At 43.4% G+C, this 6,114-nt stretch overlaps 1 protein-coding gene across 1 annotated transcript in view; it reads left to right on the forward strand.

The window, feature by feature from the left end:
• The window catches only part of LOC130392945 (MAU2 chromatid cohesion factor homolog), a 32,949-nt gene that overhangs the window by 12,239 nt on the left and 14,596 nt on the right, over nucleotides 1-6,114 (forward strand). The window lies entirely within an intron of this gene.

Consider the following 6,114-nt stretch of genomic DNA (forward strand, 5'->3'; position numbering starts at 1 on the left):
ACACACACACACACACACACACACACACACACACACACACACACAGCTGAGCAGAAACATTACACATTGTAATGTGTAAATTATTGCATTGAGTTGAGCAATGAGTTTCTGCTAAGTCTAAGCCTTGAGTGGCTGGGGGAATATCTTCAAAATAAATTCAAAAACTCAGTCAGGGCCATGATACAGAATGCCTGATCGCTCTGGATGTGCATGACTGTCACTGTCCGCATGAACACCTGCACAAATATGCATACAAATGCAAACATACGACACGCACACATGCAAACACATGACACATGCACCCATGATACACACACCCACACACGAAACAAACACCCATACACACCCGTACACACATACACCCATGACACTCACATACACACACACACACACACACACACACACACACACACACACACCAGTATACTCCGCGGTCTGAACATGCATTATAATGTCAGATCACCGTCTAAGGCAGAGGCCTTTATGCCTCCAGCCGGGCCCGTGATCCAAAAAACACCATCCACAACGCCTCCATTCCAATCTCCATTCAGATCTGTGTTTAGCATGTGTGTTCATGTCATTTGGGTGGTCCAAGGAGTTGATTAAATGGCCGGTTTCCAGTAATCGGTGTAAAAGCCGGCCTCCCGGTGAAGATGTGTGTGAAGCCTTGCCCAGAGACTTTGTGCGTGTGAGCGTGTCGTTTCAATGGTAATACCCACTGGGTGCAAACAGCTGCTTTTTGGGATGAGGCACCAGGGCTCTCTGATGGGAGACGAGGCAGCAAAGAGCAGACATCTGTACACGTCCCCCACCAGGTGGATTCTGTGAAGTTCCTCTGAAACTGATATATTTTTTGTTTTTCTTTATCCTGATTGAGAATGCACTGCACGGACTTCGTCCATATGTTTGTCATGGGACAATTTAGTTATTACATTTCTATGATTAATTGCAAAATATTGCCCTTTTGAAGATGTTGAATATGACGAATGGGATGAAAGAGCTCATAACAATATCCGTCTTCCCAATGGGTCACATTAATTTTTCTACGGACAAACAGATTTTGTGCTTTCTATTAGTCTTTGTTACATCAAGGCAGATGTTTAACATTTGGTCAGTTTAAGTTATGGTTCAGCTGAGGGTTGATTGATGACACAAGCTCCACACTAGTTAAGATATCCCAAAAGTCATTCGATTTATTATTCCTTTTCTATGTCATATTTGTTCTACATCATTACATCATTTTCTACTTTACAATAACAACTTACTTTGTTATACCACCAATATAGTACTCGTATCAGTTCTAATATTAATATGATCATCTCTGAGCACTTCAAAGGTCTTTATATGTTAAGACATATAATATGTGTGTATTTGATAGTGAATACATTTTGGGGTTGAATTGAATACAAATTGCTTGTCTTTATGATGAGCCAATGCTGAGGAACACAAGACTGCAAATTGTAACCGTTATGTAGTTTTCTCCTATTTGCTACTATAATTTTCCTATGTGCTTATAAGTAATATACTATTTAGTTATTGGACCTGTATACAGTTTAGTCCCACTGAGGCTAAGCACCTTATTATCCAAGAGAAACCAGATTTGCAGCATCCCACACTTGCAGAACACAATGTTATATCAGTTCTCGGACACTATGTCTACCTGTCTAACCTTGGATAAGGCGTGGATAATGCATCTGTGTGTCCATCATTATCAAATTCACAAAGAAAAGTAACATAGAACAACAGATATTTATTTCTGATAATACTTTTCCAATCACTATGACCAAAACATGTTTCCTCGTGCCAGTCTCCGTGTTGCGGTCGACAGCCATGGACGCCTTGAATGTGTCCCCTCTGCATTCACATCCCCAAAACCCCAACTCCAGTGTAATAAACGGGAGGGGGGGGGGGGTGGGGGCGGGGGGGGGGGGGGGGTACACTCTCATCAACATCATCTCTGACACACACGCTAATCCTTCTGCTCATATTAGCCATCTGGGGTGGAAGTGTCTGGCCAGAGATGACTGGGGGAACATGGACACAAATAAAATGCTAATTCCCAGTACACCACAAGTGGGGGGCCTCTTGGTTCCCACCGTACAGCCCAGTGCGGCCCCCCAGCCCCCCAGGGAGACACAGCGGTGCTGTCGCCTCACCCTGGGCGTGCAGCGGAGGCGCGGCCCTCCCAGCAGTGTGCCTTTGTTTGCCGTGCGCGCGTTATTCATCTAGATTCGCCCGTCTCATTTAAATATATGCAAATGTCGCAAAATAAAATACCGCCTTCATTTTCGGTTTTTTTTTTCCCCCTCTCTCTGTCTCCTTTTTTACGCCTGTAAACGCAGCGTTTGCCCTCCTGGCGGTCGGCTGGTGGGGGTGAGAGCTGGGAAGGGATGGAGGAAGAACAACACAGAGCAAGAGGGAGAGCGGCTGTAGCTTGTGAATGCTAACAGTGAGCGTGAGACAGGGGTTCGTCACAGAGAGATACCTGACGCTCCCGCCTCAGAATTGAATGAGGAAAGAGAAGGAGGGAAGGGGGTGGTCGGAAGATGGATAGACAGAGAGAGAAGGACAGACAGTGGGAGAGAGACAGAGAGAGAACAATGCCGCAGAGGACATGCTCGCCTCGGCCTTTCTGACCTCCTGCCTGCTCCCCATTCTTTGATTTTTTCATTACAGTATGATAATCAGAATTAATATTTGGCCCCAGATGTGCCAGCCGGTTGTTTTAGCTGACAGGCTCCCATTTTCTTTATGAATTGATTAACCAGTTGGCACCTGTCCAGAACCACTGTGACACATGGCGACCAAATACTCCTTACTGTAATCTGTAGTGTAAAAAAGGAAGGGACATACATGATCATGCTTGCCATTCTTTATTATACTTAAATGGCTTTATTGATTATTTTTAGTTGACTAATAGTGTATTTAACAGTTTAGCAAGATATACTTTATTGATTTCAGATAGTACATTTGCGATCATGAATGCAGCGGACATCCTACTAATACTCTGCTGATTTGCAAATGGCATGTACTTCATCTACAACATTCACATCTCTCATCTAGATGAGTCACTCAAAACGTGAGATCATGAGAACGTGGGATTTGATCCACATATCTCAGTTGGTGATGAATCAGAACTTCAATTAAAGTGGGTTATTTTACTACAGAGATACACAATTCATAGCCATGCCCTCAGAATGTAAGCATGTTATGTGTATAACACATTCATTACACTTTTTCTCAGTAATCCAGTAAATTCACTTCCTCACTTCTCAATAATCCATTGACGAGTTTGGCATCAAAGCTATGCTTGGTTTTATTTTTGAGGTTGTAAAAATTATGCAGTCGAGAAATATAGCTGAATCAAGCATTTCTTAATGGAAGCCACACACTTACGACACAATTTCAAACACACACACACACGCACACACACACATGCACACACACACACAAACACACACACACACACACACATCGACAAACAAACACACACGCGCGCACACACACACACACACACACACACACACACACACACACACACACACACACACACACACACACACACACACACACACACACACACACACACACACACACACACACACACACTGACTTTCAGTTGCTCACACACACACACAAAGACTCACACACACATACACATTCACACACAGACACACACACAAATACAAACACACAAACACACACCCAGCCACCAACCGTCAAGGCAACTGTTGCCTTTGTGTCTAAACATGGAGAGAATCTCGATTCTCGATTCTGATTCTTCCCACCGTCTTACCACCAAAGCAGATGCTACAGATGAGCCATTCATTCATCAGACCAACTTTAGGTACAGATGCGTATGTGTAGAGGTTCTGCATGCTGGCGGCTTGTGTTAAGCTGACCGCAGGCCTTGGTCGCACGCTGCTGCAGCATGGCGGCAGCATGAACCACTGAGCATGAACACAGTCGCTAAGCAAATGTAGTCTCTGGCCAACATGTACAGAAGGGCACGTGAACACACACAAACATAAACACACACACACACCTACACACATACACGCACACCCTCTCATGCACGCAGATACACACAAATATAACCCCTCTCACACACACACACACACACACACACACACACACACACACACACACACACACACACACACACACACACACACACACACACACACACACACACACACACAGACACACACACACACACACACACACACACACACACACACACACACACACACACACACGCACGCACACACACACACGCCACACAAAAACAGCCCTACATTTGCATGCAGGTTCTCAGATAGGAATATAATATAGGACTAAATTGTTTCTTTCCTTATTGATATTGATTTTTTTTTGTACGACTAAACTGTGGGAGTTTATAATCAGGGCACATTTAGGAAGGTTCTCACCCAACTGTGTCGGTGTGCGCCAAAGCCTGTTTAACTGTCTATTGCTCGTACAAGTGTTGCGCTTGAACTTGACCGCTGCTGCCTAGGAAGCGCGGGAGGCGGGAATGTGGCCCTTGCTCCTCTCCTTTATGGAGTGGAGGCTGTCGAGACTGATGTCAGCCTTCATTAGCATAAAATTCCGCCTGTTCCTAATTAAACCAGGAAAGAAGCGACAAGCCAGTCTGTTCTCACATGGCAAGGAATGAATCAACATCTCTCCCTGTATCCGAGCAGGGAATGGCCCTATCCATGCATCAGCGTGTAAGTAATTATCTTTATACTATTTACAAAGGTATTTGATTTGACTGGAGTTGTAAGTTTAGTCATTTGCGTGTCATTCGCAGATATCTTATTATCATTGTATTCATTTTTTTGATACATGCGCAAGATTTGAGGTAGCCCTCGGTTGCAACACTACACACATGCGCTGTTTATTGGCGTTATTCACTATATCTCTTCAAGTTCATCACCGTGTTTGATTGTGCTCGTTGCGTGTTGGAGGAGCACCCACTCGCGGACTCACGATCTATCCCTCTCGAGTCCATGTGGGGAGCGGAGGGCGGCCTGGGCTGCACGGACCGTCTGAGGTCTCTGGGTGGGCCTACACGTGTTGAGGTCTGGCGCGTCCTTCTGGCTTCCTCCAATAAGCCTGTTTCAGATATCTTGTTGGTACAAGTTGATGCTTGGTGTGAAATTAATTCGATTTTGGTCAATTGGGCGTATATGTGTTACTGTAGACCAAGGAGTGTTGCGTAGGGGTCCTCAGCAGTCCATCTGCACACTCAAAGCGCTGATGACTGATCAGTTCTTATTTTCTCCTTCCATTTCTACCATTTTCTGTACTATCTCTGTTATAGTAAACCAACAATTTAATTCGGTAAGAGGCTATCTGGCTATAGCATCAGATAGGCCTACATCATCAAGATAGAAACCATATTTACGGTGAACCAATTAGGGTTAGTTGAGGTGCTGTAGGCCTACTCGTCGGAATGTATCGATGCTTAATGGTCTTCAGATTCTGAAACCAATATAATGGTCTCATGTTTTATTGTAATTTTACATTTCTCTACTCATCATATCTTGATGACATTCAATCAACTGGTCAGGGTGCAGTGCTGATACGGGTGGAGGGGCTGTATGTGACCTCTGGTTCCCCAATATCTCCGGTCAGGTCAAGCTCCTTTGAAGAATGCTTATTACAATTCCCTCAAGTGACCACTTGAAATGTTCCGTCATAACCGGTGTACTTTCACTGCTAAGTATAGGTTTGGTGTTGGGTGGGATGGTGGATTAAGGTGCTTTTGTTACTGTATTCTACTTTTTGATTATGTGAACTGTTCTACTCCATAGAGTAATTTAATATGTTGATAGATTGATTTAATAGGATTATATGATTAATGAAAGTCCATCAAATTGAGTTTGCTTCAAAATGGTAAACTGGGGAATAAATTATGATAAACGGAAAATCCTGAATAATATATAATAGGCCCATCATTTATATAATAATTATAATAATTATTATTATTATCGTTAAATTAAAAACAACCCTAATACTAATAATAATAGTAGAATCTCCTAAATTCGTAAATTTGGGATTTTATGTCACGCATGTCTGGAAATCCGTCTACATCAATGCATAAATTAA

The sequence above is a fragment of the Gadus chalcogrammus genome, chromosome 12 (genome assembly GCF_026213295.1).
Source record: "Gadus chalcogrammus isolate NIFS_2021 chromosome 12, NIFS_Gcha_1.0, whole genome shotgun sequence".
Lineage (NCBI taxonomy): Eukaryota > Metazoa > Chordata > Actinopteri > Gadiformes > Gadidae > Gadus > Gadus chalcogrammus.